General features: G+C 41.2%; 1 protein-coding gene across 2 annotated transcripts in view; it reads left to right on the top strand.

Annotated features, from left to right (window-relative positions):
• The window catches only part of PIK3CA (phosphatidylinositol-4,5-bisphosphate 3-kinase catalytic subunit alpha), a 65,428-nt gene continuing 45,511 nt past the window's right edge, over positions 1-19,917 (top strand). The window contains exon 1 of one of the 2 annotated variants that reach the window (XM_005285954.5): positions 1-334. The gene's annotated coding sequence lies outside the window, so the exon portion shown is untranslated. Of the gene's footprint in view, positions 335-7,434; positions 7,734-19,917 lie in introns of those variants that run through there. The other variant, XM_008170666.4, reaches the window with a different exon arrangement.

Below are 19,917 nucleotides of genomic sequence, written 5' to 3'. Positions count from 1 at the left end.
GTGTGGGGAAGCGGCTCTCCCAGGCGCGGAGGGGCTCGGCGAGCCCGGGGTAGCGCTGGGGCCGGCGGCTCGCTTTCCGCTGCTCTGAGGAAGCTCCGGAGACCCGAGGACGGGCTCTGGTGGCTTGAAGGGGCGTCGGGGGGCGCTGCCCGTCGGGGAGGCGGAGGCTCCGGGCGGGGGGAGCTTCAGGGCCGGGGCGGGGGGGCCGTGTGGTTCGTTCCCCCTCGGCTCCCGGTCTTGGCCGCCTCCCCCGGTGCGGGGCTGCTTCTCCCGTCCCCCAGCTGGCCCGGCCTCGGGCCTCGGCGCTGGAACCGAACGCACCGGGGAGCGAGAGGTGAGTCACCCGGGGAAAGGGGCTGGGCTGGGCTGGGGAGTGGGGACCCCGAGCCATGCAGGAGCCCCCGCCCTATTCCGGGAGCCCCCGCAGCTTCCCCCGAATGAGGCAGGGCTGCTGTCCTGTGTCCCCCCCGATAACCCCACAGGGGGGATAGATCTGCCTCCTAGCCCAGGGGCTGGTAAACGTGTCCGGCTCCTGCGCTAGGAAATGAAGACACGGGGGGTTAATTGGTCGCTAATTTTGAGCGTTCCTAATAATGCTGTTTTTTCTTGTCACCACACGATGCCTCTTGATTTTCTGATGACTGCTCCTGTGGGGCTGGTATTAACGCCAGGGTGCCCAGAGCTTTCAGTCAGCATCGGGCTCTGTTGTGCAAACACAGACCCAGTCCCTGCTCTGAAGCGTTTACAAGCGAACTTAAAAAAAAAAAAAAATCCCAGTGTGAAAATATTGCCTTCTGCTTTATAGGCGAATAGAGAAATAAAACATCATCACCAGCTGATGCTACACTGGGTGGCACTTCAGTCTGGTGAGCTCAGGTTATTGCTCTTTGAAAAGTGTCTCCTGTGTTGTTTCTAAGCAACACACAAATAAATTCAATCAACTTTCTCAGTTTAAATTTTATGCCTTTCCTTGTGTATATACACACAGGACCTGAACAATAAATAGCGCAATTGCTGAGTTAATAGTCCCCTTCAGATATTTCGTTAATACATTGACTAATGTGTAGTGTTTTTATGTGCCTCATGGCAAAGGTTGGTGGCTAACAAGGTGGTAATAAAAAGAACAGGAGTACTTGTGGCACCTTAGAGACTAACAAATTTATTAGAGCATAAGCTTTCGTGGGCTACAGCCCACTCCAACTGGGAAGAAAAAAAACAGTGGAAAAACAGATTTTATTAAATGAAACACAAAGCCCGTACTGTGTTATTTGCTTTATAAAATGTATTTATTCTTCAAACGTAAAAATGCATACATTATCCACAATGATGCGCTTCTAGTTCTAGTAGTGGAGTGCAACTGAATTCTTAGTCTGTTAACTAGATAAGCCTAATCAGGGCAGGAAATGTCTTTCGGTTATGCATGATGTCTAGCACTGGGCTTCTGGTCTGTAACAGGGGCTCCTAGGTGCTACTACAATGCAAGTAATCGTGCCTCAGTTTCCCCACTTGTAAAATTGGGGTAATGATACTTACCTAATTTGTAATGTGCTTTGACGTCTACTGATGAAAAGCACTATATAAGAGCTAGGTATTGCTGTTAATAACGTTCTCATATCTGCTTTTAGAAACCATGTACTTAGTTTTTCAGCATTGACTCTGTTATGAAACTTGGATCAAACCAGTCCAAATGAGCTTTAAAACATTCTGAACTGTCTAAATGAGAATGAAGGTCTCTTAAAAACAGACAACACTAGATTAACGGCCCTGGCTGTGGTTTAGTTCCACATTTTTCCCCACTGTTTTGATACAACATGCTCCTTTGTAAACAGATTTGGGTACAAATCTGGATTTCGTAGCATTTAAAATCAAAGAGAATGAACTCAGGTTCATGTTCTGTTAGCTGCTTTTCAACTTCCTATTCTGGGTTCAACCAGTAGGGGTTGTAGGGGGGTTCCAGATGGGGACACCAAGCAAAGAACCCTGGACAGTCCCATGGCTCTTCAAAGGAATCGGTGAACATTGCCCAGAGGAACTCCGCCTAGAGACATGAAGCAACATGGGAGCGAAAACACAATCCACAGTCAGAGCATCTCTGAGCTTCCTTTTCCTTGCCTGGCAGATAGCAATCATGGCTGGTGCCAGGAGGAAGTCTTGCAACTGTGTGGGGCCACAGATGGGGTGTGCAAATATGAGAAGATGGGGTGAATACAGCCAGGCCCTGGAAGAGCCAGAAAAAGAGCTGCAGCCTGATGCGCACCACTTAGATGTTCCCTCTTGCTGCAGAAGGCGCCATCCTGGCTAAATAATGGAAAAATTCTTCGTGTGTGTGTCCTTGTATGGGTCTAGTTTGTTCATTAGATCAAGCTAAATTTCCACTGAGACTGTCAGTGTCACTAGCCTCTGATCTGAAACTCCTTCAGTTGCTTTTGTAAACTTAGTGTGTCCTTTTAGAATCTTTGCATGTAATGTGATGTTTTGATCAAAGTTCTCTGTCTCAGTGCAGATTTCATCAGTTGGATGTAGACTTCCTGAGAGTACGCAGACTGTCTCTGGGAAGATGAGCTATCAGTTCTAAGGGTTTATCTACATGGGGAAATTGACCAGAATAAAACAAATCACTTTATTGTGGAATAATTAGGATGTTTCCAAACTGGTGTAATTATTCTGGAATAAAAGTGATTTTTATTTGAGAATAGTGCCAAAATGGGGAGCGGTTGTGGCATAGCTTATTTTGCAATAGGTATTATGGTCAATGTCTCCATGTGAACAAGCCCTAATACAACCAACTGTGAAGCTGATGGTGGCTATGGAAGAATTTTTGAAATTATGCAATATGTCTTAGTTCTGCTGGGTATTTTGCTTTCTCAATAAGGCTTAAATAGTGTGCCGAACACTATATGACAAGTTCAAGATGAATGGACCTGAGATGTTCTCTAGTCTTTATTTTAGTTGTCTGTGCAATTAGCAAAGATCTCTGCATTCTTAGCAACTTACATGCAGCATTTCATCCTTTTTCTTTTCAGATTAGAATCAGTAGCTTTAAGTAGAATACATTTGTCCCTTTGCAGATGCTTCTAGTCATTGTCAGTTCTCTTGTTTAATTCAGGATAGGGCGTTAGTGTCAATGTCGTTTCATTTAATTTTTCCTGTTCTTCACTTCTGTATCTAATAGTGGACCTGTGAATTTGAATCTGTCCAGCATATCTAGGAGAAAGCTGTATCTGCTTCTTAAGTTGCTCAGTTGTGCTATATTAAAGGTGTTGATAACATTTTTAAAAAATCAAGTCTTCAGTTATGGTTGTCTCCATGGTTTAGGCCTAGATTAATCATTGCCATTTTTTGGATGTTGAAGAGAAACAGACTCTTCCTGGATGAACATGATGCTGAAAAGTTGCTGGAAGGCCTAACATAGGAATATAAACCATTCTGGCTATGTTTTAATGTTGACGGTGGTGTCAAATGTCTCTCTTGCAGGGTCATCCAATTCATCAGCTTTTTGTTCCATTTAACTGAAGAAAATCACCTTTTTGAGGTGGGGTCGGGGGTGGAGGGATTGGACTTCTTTCCTGATGTTAACTCCTCCACAAACTCAACTGTGTAGTCTAATGAAGTCTGTGCTATAATAATACAGCTTCTAATACTACTGCTGTAGTTATCTGTTAATGTTTCTGTTTTTAAACCCTATTTTCAGAGGTTTTATACATCTGTCAGACAACTTGCTTCATTTTTTCATTAATTAAGCTGATACTTTGCATGCAAGACTCACATTTTTCCGAAACAATTCTCACAGAAATAATCAGTTCAGCTTCTTCCAGTTTTCTATCTGGTACTTATAGGGCCTGTGTTATAGTAATAATTAAACACCTTATAAACCTTAATAAACTTATCTTCACAACACAACTGAAAGGAAGGGAAAATTACCACAACTTTGTGGATGGAGATTTGAGGCACAAAAAGATGAAGTAACTAGCCCAGGGTCACAGGCTCAAGTCTGTGGGAGAGCTGGGGATCAAATGTAGATTTGCTCTGTCTAATTCAGTACCTTAACTGTAAGGCTTTCCTTCATTCCAAACAACTAATAGGCTTTATATCAGTGTCCCAAGTATTGACTACATAATTCTAGAAAAAAGGGCTGGTAAAAACTAAATTTTATAATTAATACATGCTCCTGAACTTGTTGGGGAGGAAAAACACTTCAAAGGCATAAGTTAAAGACATCAGCAGCGTTAAACATAAATCTTCCAGCTTTTGTCTTATTATTTAATTTGAAAGTACTGTTTAAATTTTGTAACTTTGAACATTTGGGAAATAAAAAGTCAAAGTTCAGAATTGTAGTACTATTAATGTGTTTTGAGATTCAGGAGGTTTATCTTCCCTTTGATACAAGGATGTCTATAGCTCACAAACTTTTATTGTGGTGGCGGGGATGGATGTGTTCAATAGTTGGTAGAAAAAAGCCAGTATGGTGTATAAGGTCAGTCATGTGCTGAATGTGTATCTTGTGTAAGCAATATGAGTTCTTGACCAGAATAAAATAAATTTAGCATTTGACATAACAGTGTCCATGCCTGTAGGAGTCAAATATAATGTAGCCACAGACAATACAGATGCACCAGACAGTGTTGCAGGTTGAAGCTTTGGTAATGACCGGAAGAGATGATAGAAATACTTTCTCTGAAGGAAAAAAAAAAACTGGTGGGAGATCACTTTTCTTCTCCCCATCCCTCAAGTTGTGAGTAAGTAAGGCAAAAAAAAAAACTTCACAAAAAAGCATAAGAAGACAGTGTCATATTTAAAAAATTGGGGAAAAACAGACTAATGCCTCTGCTTCTGCCAGTATGTTTTCTGGGATAGAAGATAGTGATGTGTGCACTCTACTTTAAAATTTGTGAAGTACTCCTGGATGTTACGAAAGTTAGATGAACTCAGAATATAGCTTTCTGAAATTTTGTTTGTATTTCTATTTTGAATCTCTTTATGATGTCTTACAAAGAGCCTAAAACAGCTGCTATAAGTCTATTGTGTTAAATTTTGAACAGCTTCTATAAAACCAGAACTGCCAGTAAAATGGGAGTTAATAGATAAGTAGGAGCAATCAAAACATACAGATTCAGGGTATTTGAGGATATAGTAATATCCATATAAACTCATTTAAAAAACAAAAAAAACCCTTCTGTCATGCTGATTACAAAGAGCTTTCAATACATGTAGTGATGTTTCTTGTGGGCAGAACACAGGTTAATCTAGAAGATTATTGCTCTGTTCTCTTGTTTTTAACATTGACACTTTCAGAAAACTTGCTCCCCCACAGTTCTGCTGCATCTTTTATTTTTTATTTCCCCCCCTCCCTTTTTCCCCCTCCATGTGCTTTCTCATTTTCCTAGTCCAGGAAGGAGCAAAACCACTTCACAGGTAAACTTGCATTAAGTGTATTTGTTGGAAATGTTTATACTCAGTATATCAAGATATCCTAAAAGAGTGTTCAAATCATATAATTCAAAATGGGGCATGATGGGTATATTTGTAGGTAACCTTCCCTAGGAATAGTGTGACCAGACAGCAAGTGTGAAAAATTGGGACGGAGGTGGTGGGTAATAGGAGCCTATATGAGAAAAAGCCCCAAATATTGGGACTGTCCCTATAAAATCGGGACATCTGGTCGCCCTACCTAGGAAGCTCTTTGAAAACACATTAATTTGGCATAATCCTATCTCTTCAAAACTTGCTTCTGTCTCATTTGCCACAGAGATGATTTAGCATCTAGAGAGGAGGAGAACCTCTACCAAAGACATTCAGATTAAGAACATCTGGGTCAAGCACTGACTATGGATTCATCCAGTTTTTTCATGTCCACCTTCCTTATGCCACCACAAAGTTGGAGCCAGCTCAGGGAAGCCAGGCAGAAATACACACACATATTTTGAACTGCTTAATCTCTTTGAGATACAATAGGAATACGCTGTGTCAAAGCAAGCACTTACACAGGAAAAACAGACACTTGTACAAAACAGATGTCTAAAGACAACTTATATGCAGAAGAAAACCTACTCTGGCATTTTTCCTTTTCTATGTGTGAAGGCGTTCTTTTAATGAAGGGCTGTAATTATCACTGGTGACTTTGTAAAATCACAACTCTTGTTAACACTTCTTTCAAATACAGAAGTCTTGATGAATTGACTAAGACTTAAGCTATGTCTGCACTGTGCACCTTTTAGTGACACAGCTGTGCTGCTACAGCCATGCTGCTAAAAGGCATGCAGTGTAGCTGCTGTTTGTCGGTGGGAGAGAGCTCTCCTGCCAACAACTTCCACCCTTAATGAGCGGCGGTAGCTTTGTCAACAGGAGAGCTCTCCTGCTGACAAAGCGCTGTTCTCTCTCTCTTCCCCCCCCCCCCCCGGACAAAAGTTTTGCTGACGAAAAGCGCTGGTGTGATTGATTTTTTTTTTTCACACCTCTGAATGACACAACTTTTGTCATTCAGGTTCCAGTTTAGACAAAGCCTTACCGTAAAATACACTGAAACATTGAGCCAATTGGTTGTAATATTTAGCCAACAGAATGACTCCTCTTCCAGGGAGAAGAAAGATTTCTTCTACAGAGTAGTGTCCAACGGATGTTTCCATAGTCACTCTCCAGAATGGAGAAATATTGAGTCTTTTATATGTTTCGTATTCTAATGTTTACACCTCTTAAAACTGACTTTTTTTCATAATTGTTCCTAGTCGTGTCCTTTGTACTATAGTGTCAGTTTGGACAAGACAAGACAAGCCAGTCTGCTTTATCTCGTAGTGCTCAAATAATGTACTTGCAACAGTCGCAGCATTAAGATGTTTTAGAAGTCTTAATTAATCTAATGTTCAGTATTAGCCCGTAATAGCTCTGGGCTGCTCCCTCCACACAGGAGACATTGGGAGGAAACACTAATCTAATTCAGATTTCCTTTCAGATAGAATTGTCTTTCTCCACGCAGAGGCTTTTCAAAGTCAGCTTGACTACAAATGTCAAGGCATTGATAAAGATTGGTGCTAAAATTAGTTTATTGTATACTTTTCTCCCTAGAATGGATGGAAAGCCTGAACTATGTCAGCTCAATCTATTTAGCTAGTTTTCCTAACTTCCATTTTTCCTGAGACTAGTAGTCCTGCAGTGCAATGTATCATAAATTAGAATTATGCATCCATAAAACACAGGTACCTGCATGGTATAAGAACTAGTTCCTTATAAATAAATGGGAAGTTCTGTGCTAGTATATATAGCCATGGTGAATGCCTTAATTGATTGATCATGTGTGCCTTGGTCCAAGCAGCTGAGGATTCTCTTTGCACACCAGGAACAAAAGTGAATTCAGTCTGAACTTGATTCCCTCTTTCAGCAGTTGGCAATCAGTAGACTGTGCACAACGTCAAGAAGCATCTAGCAGTGTTGAGAGAAGATGGAAGCAATGAAGGTGTGGCATGATAGTCTGAGGGTAACTGTGGTCATGGGTGGAAAGGCCTGTCACTTCTGTGATGAATTTAATCTAATGTTGGCATGTCAAAACACTGAAGTTTCTGATGCTTTTTGAAAGCAATTCACCTTCACCTTGCAACAAGAATGAGGCCAGCTACTACAAAGATGAAAATGAACTAAAGACTGAGGACATGAAGCTTCAGGCACAAGGAGAGCAACAATAAGTAGTGGATAAATGTTGATTATCAAACAGATGATTGGAGATGAGGAGCCTTCTTTGTAAGGTATTAAACAGCACTGTTTGTTCTTGTGAAAATTATTGCATAAGCTTTTATGGTGAGGTAAATCAGCATTTAACTCAGAGCCTATACCGTTATTATTAGTGTGTTTGTGATTTTTAATTGCAAACTTAACATTGTTTAATGACAAAGCACTAACCCCACTCTTGACCACAAACTTTTTAATAACAGATTTCTATTTATACCATTATTGCTGAATGTGGAAATTCCCTGATGCTGAGATAGTCATGGGAGGATGAAAATATGAGTTTTTAAATCTGCTTTGCGTGGTCATTAAATTGTTATAATGCAAAACACACAACCCTATTTCTGATCTACAAACTGTTTCTATAAGCAAATTCTCAGTTCAGTTGGGAACCTCAAAGCCAGGTGCCACAACTGTAGTCCTCATGAAAGTGTGCATGGTTGCTAGTGAGGCTGGAAGCTTCTCTCTGAATCTGTCAAGCTTTTAACTGAGACACTAAAAAAATACTTAAACTGAGTAATAGGTTTCACTGACATCTATGCATGGCCCAGGCACTAATAAAACTAATTGGTGTATTGAGGAAGTTCCCATTAATAGGGTAGTCAAAACAAATTCTTGAAATGGTTGATCTCTCTTGTATTTCATCTTTTTGTAGTCACTTGCTGTCACCTTAATAAAATCTCTTCCAGTTTTGCCACCAAATAGAAAAATGCTCTTCCATTCTATTTGTACCAAGAGAACATACCAACCTTTTCCACTGAATGAGAGTATCAATCAAATAATTACAGCTATTGGATAGGCCTTGGGCTTGCTCATAAATTAATTCTGGAGCTCAGAGGGGGCATATGTTCAAGTGAAATATCTGCTAGAGCTGTGATGCCACTTGCAATGGCATAGTTACAAAGATTAGTGTGTAATTTTTGAGTACCTATTGGTATAAAACAGTAATATTTAGAATTGAGGTGTTATGCATATTTGTAACGGTCAAAGAACCTAGTGATACATGCATTCACAAATGCCTAAAACTAAGCTGCTAGGTGAATTTGTTTAAGAGAATAGATTTGGCTTTCTTAAAATAGTTCCACTTCAGTGTTTCAAAAAACAAAACAAAAACTCTAAATTAAAAGTCATAGCTTGCATAAAAGTTTAGTTTGTCTTGTGATGCAGCTTCTTCTTAGCATATGTGCAACATGCCTCAGGTGGCACGTGACCAGGATTCATCACTGAATTTGGTCCGCTGGTTGGATCATTGGTTCCCCAGGCCAGATATTGATGGGGAGTGCAACGTGAACGCTGATCCATGCTCCCCTGTGATGCAGCTACTCAGTCCTAATGTAGCAAAATTATTCTAACAACGTTTTTGTTTTTCTCTTAAACATGGATTAGAAATGGTGGATAAAGTACTGGTGTAGTTATCCTCTCTCATCAAGCCTTTGTCCAGGTAAATCCAGAGGTCAACCATGGAGCACTTTGACCTACAGACAGGCAGCATAACTTCCAGCAGGAGACAAAGGTTGAAAATGAGAACTAGTAGAAATGAGATTATTCTTGTTTTCCTCATGCATGAGCTATGCAATCTATTCCTAACTCTGGAGTGTTTCACTGCTGCTATCTAAAGAAACTACTATTAGATGGGAATGCCTTACCAGCAGATACCTGCATAAATGTATTGTCAAATGATTTGGCACAACTGTGACTCAACTCATCTTTCACCACATCTACTTTGCATGCCCTTTCTCGTACCATCATATCTCATGTATTACTAATGTACAACTGAAAGTTGTTAGAATGTGGATCTTCTCCATTACACAATCTTAATCTTTCGCCCCTTCCTTGCTATTCTAGTACATGTATATGGCTTTTTTAAACAGCTTGCGGTGAGACTTGGTCACAATGAGAATCTTCCATAAGCAGTATTCTAACTCACTTAAGTCCACAGAGCTAGTAGAATTTGATTTTCATAGTTTTCTTAGGCACTCTGTGAGTGTGCTAAATTTCACCCAGTTGGGAATTGTCAGTGGTTTCTTATTTTACCTTTAGTCTAGTTTTTTAAAGATTTCTGTAACAAACTGCTTGCAAAGGATGTCCTACATTGAGGCTTCCTTGTATTTTAAGACTCGCAAAAGTCCCTTAATAGCAATGGTTGCCTACTGAAAGGCATTTTTTTTTTTTTTAGTACCCATATTTTCTGTAAAAAGGCAAATTTATGAGGGGAAGCATCTTTAATGATAGAGCCCTAGTTATTCTTCTTCTGGGGAACATGCTACTAGATTATGTAGCACAGCCTAAGAGTTTTATCCATTATGATTGTGAATCATGCCTTCTAGACATGGAAGCTTACACTCACCTAAACCAGTGTAAAGTTGGTGTGTAGCTCTAAATGACTGTCACCCTCCCCGGCTCCCAATTTGTTTTCACTAGGAAGCCTGCTGTCACTTGAAATTTGAATGCTATCTATACTAATGTGAACTTTGGTTGGATACAGTGGAGATTTATGACTTTAAACTCCTATCCCATATTCAGTTTCCCCTCTTTAAGGTACGGAAAGAAGATGTACCTGTCCTGCTTACATGCTAAAAGCCCCAACTGCTGAGGCAGAAAACACTACCCTTTAGCTAGCTGCCCAGTTGTGTAGCTTTTGCTGAAAACTACATTTATAGTTACGCATTATCATAAGAATGGCCACCCTGGGTCAGAGCAAAGGTCCATTTATCCCAGTATCCTGTCTTCCAACAGTGGCCAATGCCAGGTGCCCTAAAGGGAATGAAAAGAACAGGTAATCATTAAGGCTGCGAGTCTGTCACAGAGGTCATGGAAAGCATGGGTTCTGTGTCTTTCTGGGACCTCAGCAACTTCTGCAGCTGGCAGGTGTGACTGACCCCAGGGGCCCCCGGGACCAGCCGCATCACCCCCCCACACACACACACAACAGCAGTGGTCTTGGGCTGTCCCCCACTTCATGAGCAGCAGCAGCAGTCCAGGGCTGCCACCTCCCTCTTCCAGCAGCGGCAGCTCCTGGAGCATGGGCGGGAGCCCTGGAGGCCTCCCCTCCCCCGAACACAACTGCATTTTGACAGGTGTGGGCAGTATTAAACTGAACTTCATATAAAATAACAATACTTTTCAGTGACTTGTTAGGTTTAAAAAAAAAACAACAAAACTTACCTGACCATGCTGAAGAACGCTAAGGCAGTCTGTGACAGAGGGAATTAATTATATTTATTAATTAGCACTCTTGTGCAAGTGCCATCTCCAACTTTACCTTTCAGTGGCACATTCTACCATCTTCTGACTTGTTTTGAGGTAATAGTTAAAGCACAGCTTGTTTCTCAGTGCTTGTGTGTGAAGGAAAAGTAGTTCTATTAAGCAGGGCCCCTGCTGAGTCATCTGCTTTGACAAAGTAGAAGTACAATTCAGTTCTTTTGCATATGGGGGTGACTCTGACATTCTACCCTTTGTATGCAAATCTGTCTACTTCTGTCATGACTTCTGCCCAGCCAACAGCCTTTGACAGCAGGAAACTGGCTTTTGGGTGATCAATACTATCTATTGCAGAATAACAGCATCACATGGTGGACATGTTAGGTCTGTAACTCCACCACAGTTGTTAAATTCCCCCTTCATGCTCCTTCCATTATCTCTGAGACCCCAATACCAATGACCTCTTCTAATCAGATTTTTTTAAGTGCCAGCTGTTGATTTAACCACACCAACCACATGTTCCAATGAGTAATACTCTATTTTTAGCCAGTGTCCACAAAGCAATAGCACTTGTCCATAGTGATTGCAGTCTACATACACATAGGCAATTACTGTAATAATGGGCCAAGCGCCTCACAAAGAAAAGTAGTCTTATTCATTTGCTGTCCCATTTCACAAATGTAGAGTAAAATTGGTTCAAAACTCTGAACTTCATCTGGTCATAGGTCTTGTTTGTATATAGGGGAGTCTCAACATTTAGATCCTGCTGGTTAAACAGGTAGCTGTAGGTGCCATCTATGATAGATAACCTCTCTGCTACTTCACTGTCAACAGCACTCTTCTTTCAAAGTATTGGTATAAATTAGGGTAAATGGCTCCTCCATAGAAGCATCGACATTGAAAATAGCATATAGTGTGATTGATAGCCAATACTGTGCTGACAAACGTCTAGCGGTCTGGACATGTTGAAAGCCTCTAAAATTCAGTGCCTCAGCATGTTTTGCTGAGGCACTGCCCAGGAATGCACATGCACAAACGAGGTTGTGTGGAGTTGCATGGGATCATACCTCCATCTTATGCCAATAAATAACTCTTGTGGACCCACTGAACTCTATTAGGGGTAGCCAGCTAGTCCTCAACTTTTACAAATGATATTTGATGCTTCCGGAAAGCGGTGTTGGAGGGGTGTGTGGAAGGTTATTAGCAATAATTGGACTAAAGGAAAAAATATTAACTGCACCTTCCTGTACTGTTCTGTCAGAGTTCTTGTTTTTATGCCTGGTTTTAAATAAACGTCCCTCTCCACCCCCAAATATTTTAAACAATTTGCATATGTCAGTTTAGAAGACAACATCCCCTTATAATGGATCCAGAACCTTGGGGAGCACTCTTCCCCTGGGGAAAATACATTTATCCTGTTTAATGTCTGTCTCAAACTTAATTTTATGAAGTGTAGGGCAGGAAGGTAGATAAAGTCCAATTCAAGAAGTCTCAAATATTGGTTAGCTTTTTGGCTTTGGTTTGGTTATGTAGTGAGAGGGAAGATGTCTCAGGGTTTATCATCCATACAGAGTTAATGTAGGCTCTTATTCAGGTGTTGCGCCTTACCCCCTCTCTGAGGCTTTGTCTACACTGGCAACTGAACAACAAAGTTTTGTCCTTCAGAGGTGTTAAACTCTCCCCTCCCCCCACCCCGAAAGACACATGTTTTGTCAAGGAAAAGCACCGCTGTGAACAGCACTTAGTCAGCAGGAGCGCTCTCCTGCTGACAAAACTACTGCCGCTCGTTGGGGGTGGAAGTCTTTTTTTTGTTGGCGGGAGAGCTCTCCTGCCAACAAACAGCAGCTACGCTGCGTGCCTTTTAGTGGCACGGCTGTAGTGGGACACACACAACTCTCTCATCTGACTTTAGTGGTGCTTTCAACCAGGGCTAGCTTGCTTATCTGGGGCTGTAGGCTAAAGCCCAAGGGAGGCTTCCATTTAGAATGGTAACCTTCCTACTTTGCAGGCTAAGTGACTTGACTGCTGATAGTCCTCCGGTGCCTTCCCACAATTCCTCCTATGTTCCCAGGATAGCCAGTTCACCAGGAAAGAATCAGAGTGGCTCGGCTTACTCAAAAAAAAAAAAAAAAAAATTGTTTTCATCTAGTTTGATCTCTTTTGTAACAGAAGCAATAGAATTTCACCTAGTAATCTGTATATCAAGTCCATATCTTCTGGTTAAGATAGAGCATATTTTTTAGCAAGACAACCAGTCTTGATTTTAAGTGATACAAAATCCACCACAGCTGTTGGTAAATTATTGCAATGATTAATTACACTTAGGCTACAGATAAGGTGAAAAATTACCTAGCTTCAACTTCTAGCCATTGGATCATGTTATGCCTTTGATAAATTAAAGAATCCTTTACTGTCTGAAATATCCCCATTTAGGATTCTTTTCAGTTTAGCTCACTGCTTGCCTATCTCTTCCCTTTTGGGGACTGCTACTCAAAGCTCCCTGCCACTGTGCTGATGACCCAGTCACAGGAAGGCTGTTACTTCAGAATATGAATTCCTTGAGGGCCTGGAACTCCCCTGACACCATGGGAACCCTTTGAGTGCAGAGCATGTTTTGTAATTTGCTAGAACTGCTTGAGAACATTTCTGAAAATGCCAGTTGAGTCTTGTCAGCTTTTGTTTCCATTCATAGCAAAGGACAGTCCCTCAGCAGAACCTACGGTACCATGAAGAAACTGAAAGCATATAAGAAGAAATAATTGCTTGGTGCTTCCGTTTCTGTGGCCCTTCACTTATTGCAGAGCACCCTTGTAATGAGAAGTCCCACCCTTTCTCTTTCTCCAGTTACCAGTAGCTAGGATTGGAGACGCAACATATGCACAAATATAAATGTCTGCACTTTATTCATTAGTCCTTGCATGCAGGCTAAGTCTTGTATTTCTTAATCTTTTTGCATAGCATCTAAGACAGCCTTTGCTATTCATCTACACAACCAAAACCCTTGTCCAGGCTCTCATCTCGTGTCTCTATTACTGCAGTAACCTTTTCTCTGTCCTTGACGTATGCGGCCTTGCCCTGCTCACATCCATTCACATGCTGCTGTAAAGATGATTTTCTGAGCCCATTGCTTTGACCATGCTACTGCTCTCATTGCATCCGTCCAAAGCCGCCTCCCTTCTCTATTGCATCAAATATAAGCGGCTTATCTTCACTTTCAAGGCCTTTACAGCCTATCCCCACCCTACCTATCATCTCTTATTCACTGTCAGCTTGTGTTGCCAGCCTCCATCATCCACTTGTGCTTGTTTGAAAAAGTTAACTTTTATGCTTTCCTCCTATGCTCCTATTCCTCACGCTTTGGAATAGCTCCTCATAAACAATCTTAGAACTACCTTATCCTCCTCTGAGTTCCTTCTTAAAACTCTCCCCTTTTCTGTGATGCCAACAAAAAAAACTTGACAACTGTTGTTCACCAATGTGCTGATACCATTGGCTATCATGTTGACCAATGTTGTCTGTCTTCTACTCTCATGTTTGTAACCACGTTGTTGTCTTTTGTTTTATACTTAGATTGTGAGCTTTTTGGGTCAGGGACCTTCTTGTTCTGTGTTTGTACAGCACCTAGCACAATGGGGTTTTGCTCCATGGCAGGGTCTCTGACATGCTACAGTAATACTATCATTAATAAAAATAATCCGGATACAGATTGCTCTTTATTCAATGATTATAGTACCTCCCAGTGCCGGCTTGTGAGAGTTGTGCACCAGCAGCGGGTCAGTACGTGCCAATTTGGGAAAAGCCACAACACTGCTAGTTAAGCTTTGTTACTTTTATTACCCCTTCCCCTACTCACAGCTTTTCATCCATGTTAAATCTTCTACTATTGCAGTTAACGTTGGGGACTGGATCTTAGTTCTGTCAGTGCCTGAGGCAGGCATTTAATGAGAAGTCACCAAGTTCATGTGGTGAGGGCTTTAGACTGGGTGTGCAGATACCAATCTTCTGTTCTTCATCAGTGATTTAGATAATGGCATAAAGAGTACATTTATAAAGTTTGCATACAATACCAAGCTGGGAGGGGTTGCAAGTGTTTTGGAAGATGGGATTAAAATTCAAAATGATCTGGACAAACTGGAGAAATGATCTGAAGTAAATAGGATGAAATTCAATAATGATAAATGCGAAGTAGTCCACTTAGGAAGGAGCAATCAGTTGCACACATACAAAATGGGAAATGACTGCCTAGAAAGGAGTACTGTGGAAAGGGATCGGGGGTTAGAGTGGATTATAAGCTAAATATGAGTGAACAGTGTAGCACTGTTACAAAAAAGCAAACCTCATTCTAGGATGTATTAGCAGGAGAAGTAGTTCTTCCGCTCTACTCTACACTGATTAGGCCTCAACTGGAATATTATGTGCCACAATTTAAGGAAAGATGTGGACAAATTGGAGAAAGTCCAGAGAAGAGCCACAAAAATGATTAAAGGTCTTAAAAAACATGACCTATGAGGAAAGATTGAAAAAAATTGGGTTTGTTTAGTCTGGAGAAGAGGATACTGAGAGGGGACATAACAGTTTTCAAGTACATAAAAGGTTGTTACAAGGAGGAGGGAGAAAAATTTGTTCTCCTTAACCTCTGAAGATAAAACAAGAAGCAATGGGCTTAAATTGCAGCAAGGGCGGTTTAGGTTGGACATTAGGAAAAACTTCCTAACTGGCAGTTAAGCACTGGAATAAATTGTCTAGGGAGGTTGTGTAATCTCCATCATTAGAGTTTTTAAGAGCAGGTTAGACAAACACCTGTCAGGGCTGGTCTAGATAATACTAAGTTTCAGAGTAACAGCCGTGTTTTAGTCTGTATCCGCAAAAAGAAGAACAGGAGTACTTGTGGCACCTTAGAGACTAACAAATGTATTAGAGCATAAGCTTTCGTGGACTACAGCCCACTTCTGCATCCGAAGAAGTGGGCTGTAGTCCACGAAAGCTTATGCTCTAATACATTTGTTAGTCTCTAAGGTGCCACAAGTACTCCTGTTCTTCTTTTTGCTAGATAATACTTAGTCCCACCTGGAGTGCAGGGGACTGGACTATGTCCTCTTGAAGTCTCTTCTAGTCCTATGATTCTCAAGAGCAGGGGCCTGCTGAGAGTTTCTGTCTCTGAACTCCCCATGACACTGAACCCAGCTGCAGTGAGTAGGTAAAAGTGGCAGTAGCTACTAACACTCTGCTGAGGAGAAATGTCAGCCAGCACTCCCCTCCCGCTGCAGCACAAAGCATCGAGGGCTGTGCCCCCAAGTGTCCTAAGGACACCAGTGCAGCACCAGGGAGGACACAGGGAATTTGGCTTTGCAGCATGGCTACCCACACCCAGGCTAAGTTAACCTGAGTACTGACCACCAAGCTAACTGCAATTCATGCGTACCCCTCCCAGTGCATACACATGGGACAAAAATACCTGGGTTAGTGTTTTTCCCCAACTTAATTTTGGAGTACTCCTGTTTATAGATACTGCATAAAGGTGCAGAATGGAATAAAATCCACAAAATGCCTATATCTGAACTTTCTACTCTGACTTTTTTTTTTCTTGCCCGTGTGTGTGTGTGTGTGTGTGTGCCAGCATTTCCTGTTTTGAAAGATTCTGTTTACTGTCTGGGTTTCAAAATCTCAGGAAGAGTAGAGAATTGGAAATAAATTTAGAAGGAAAAATATAAGCAAATAACTTAATCATAGCTGGAGATTATATTTTAGTTACATTTTTGGCTATCAATCCAAATCATTTTATACAAAAGAAACTCAAAAATAAACCCTCATTCCCATCACCATGCCTTACTCTTTCAAAAAGGGCAGAAGATTCCTTTTTTTTTTTCTGTATACAAAAATGAAATTAAAGCTCTCTGCTTTATCACTGAGGTCTCTTCTGTGCTCTGTTATTAAATGTTCATGTCACCAATATAAAATACACTTAGTGTAAAAACTCTGAGACCCATAAGCAGGCAGGAAACCTGACAGTTTTATTTTTACATCTGCAAAGGTGGTTGCTATTGTTTCCCCTGCGTTTCTTCAGTACCGCAAACCTACCTTAACAATTTGAAAAAACTCCAGTGTTTGCTCACTCCACTTCACAACATGCTTGTAGATCAGTGGTTCCCAAACTGGGGTTTGTGAACCCCTGGGGATTAACAAAATGTTACAGGGAGTTCTCTGGGGGAAAAATTCCCTAATGGCAGACAGAGCTAGATAAGTTTATGGAGGGAATGGTGTAATGGGATAACATGATTTTAGTCCAAGGAACAGCGTGCCATGGCAGGTAAATAGTATAATGGCTAATGAGGGTTAGGCTGGAGAATCTTGCCTACGTGCTCGGGGTTTTACTAATCGCCATATTTGGGGTCGGGAAGGAATTTTCCTCCAGGGTAGATTGGCAGAGGCCCTGGAGGTTTTTCGCCTTCCTCCGCAGCATGGGGCAGGGATCGCTAGCAGGAGAATTCTCTGCTAATTGAAGTCTCTAAGCCACAGGATTTGGGGACTTCAACAGCAGAGTCAAGGGAAAGGGTAGGAACGGCTTTGTGGCCTGCATCATGCGGGAGGTCAGACCAGATGATCATAATGGTCCCTTCTGACCTTAAAGTCTATGAGTCTATGAGCTGTCCCTAGGGACCCTGGGCAGCACGGGCCCAGCAGCCCGGAGCCCCTGGACTTCCAAGAGCTAATCAGATCAAAGCAAGCATATTTATCACACTGAGGAGATTTAAACTTCAAGACTCCATATAAGAAATGGAAAGGGAGGTGGATATATTTTTTTGCTGTTTTAAAATTAAATAGGCAGCTAGTATTGTTTTTAAAATTATTATGAAGAACAAGTTTAAACTTGTTGTAATGTGCGTTGTTTGCCTGGACTGCTCAAGACCTAAATGCTTGTGTAGAAGGAACTCTTTGAGTTGGCTTCTTAAATACCTTCTTGCTGTTTCACATCTGATACTCCTTGATGAAACCTAGGAGCCTTGTCTTATAACAGGCTTATTCAAAGTGATACAAGCTATGAAAGTGAGATCTTGGAAGTGTGTTGCTGTTTTCATAATGTAATAAAAATACTGTAATGATAAATAATAATTTAATTATAAATAGTGTGTAATAAGCTTGTCATCAAAAGAAATTTTATATTTCCAAGAGCACTGCTTTTATAATTTATAGTCAGGTAAAGGAGAAAATCTCTGGAAATATTCATTTTTAGGAGGGGGTTCGTGAGACTTGACATTTTAGTGAAAGGGGTTCACAGGTTGTTAAAGTTTAGAAACCACTGTTGTAGTTGTAGCAGAGAACTTTCAGCCAGTGTAGAGCCACTATGGAGCAGGGCTCTTGAACTATGAATGGGAAACTTTTTCCATATAGAGGCCAGAATTCCTGACTGGAATAATAGGATTTAGCAGATATATGGAAGTTCAAGGAAGGAAGACACACTGGCCTTCCGAGGCCTCAAAATGCAATTTTAGTGTTTAACAGTGCATCACTGCTTACAAACAAACAAACAACCCAACACATTCTATCTCATCTGAAGAGGCTACTAGTTGAGAAACACTGCATCACTGTGGAATTCTCACTGTTGTATTACGCATGCACACAGCATGATGGAAAGGAGAGCGAAATTGTAAACTAGAAGAAAATGTCCGAGGAAAAAGAACAGGAGTTCCCACCTTCTCCATGTTCTTACTCCTTAGGGTCCTTTAAGGAAAAGCATGGTTACAGAGGTGGTGGTGGAGGTCATCTAAAATTCCAAGTGCCTCTCCTTCCCAGGATCCTCCTCCTTCTGTCCCTGAAACAGTGCATAGTGACAAAAATTTAAGTGCCTTTTAAAAAACAAACAAACAAAAAAACAACAACCCCAAAACACTTGAGCAGGCCAGTACGTCCCTCGGCCCGCGCCGCTTCCAGCAGCTCCCATTGGCCTGGAGCAGCGAACCACAGCCAGTGGAAGCTGCGATCGGCCAGACCTGCAGACGCGGCAGGTAAACAAACCAGCCCGGCCCGCCAGGGGCTTTCCATACACAAGCGGCATCCCAAGTTTGGGAAACACTGCTCTAGTCCATGGAGTTTGAAATTTCTAGGCTGACATACTGTCACCAGTGGATAAAAGCTTTATATTCTGAAGAGAGAGAGAGATTAATATTTTTCCCCTGGGAAAGCGACTTCTGTTCCTCCCAGAATTTTGCTTTTGGGGAATCGATTGAAGTCATAACAATCTTATGTTGGAAAAATTCAGTTGGTGTTGAGAGTGGGATAATGAGAAATAAAGTCAATCTGGTGGTCTAAGCCTGAGAACAGTGTATACATTTTTGGAGTTTGTTTCATGTGGGGTGTGAGGGGTCAGTCAGTTATGAATCTAGGAGTTTTTTGTGTGTGGATTGTGAAGTGAATTTCTAACTGGGAAGACTAATCAAATCTGTACAAAAGTCCTAGTGGGATGCATATGAAACAGAATAATTGTTACAGGAAGCAGTTTAATGAGACTTTTTTCTTGCAATAAGAGAAGCTAACTGACTGAATATTTGGAAATAAAATGTGGCATGTTTATTGAATGGCTCATTCAGTTGTAAGGATAACTTAATGGAAGTGAAATGAGTGATTACAGTTTATGCATTGAATTGAAGAGGATTAGGAAACTTACTTATTTTTTCAGTGATGTTGCAGTTTTATTCAGTTTGATTTATAATTATTAAGGTGTATGCATTATGATCTTACAAAGGGAAATACTGTTTGTTTAATTTAGTGGTTCAGTACATCAACAGTTAATGTATGGAGCTGCTTTTGTCTTTCCTGGTTAGTTCCTACTGCTTGTTTCCTTTTGCAAGAGAGAAACTTAAAGGAAGGATGTTAGCTGAACTTTGGTGCCTACAAGGTAGTATGCTAGTCAGTGAATAATAGTGAACATTGTAGGACTTCTCTGCAGGCTTTGCAACAGTGGAGTGGAGCTTTTTTTTCACCACTGATGACAAACAACTCTGAGGA

This window comes from Chrysemys picta, chromosome 9, assembly GCF_011386835.1.
Source record: "Chrysemys picta bellii isolate R12L10 chromosome 9, ASM1138683v2, whole genome shotgun sequence".
Taxonomy (NCBI): Eukaryota; Metazoa; Chordata; order Testudines; family Emydidae; genus Chrysemys; species Chrysemys picta.
The sequence above is the reverse complement of the archived record's forward strand: the minus strand, read 5'-3'. Positions and strand labels throughout refer to the sequence as shown.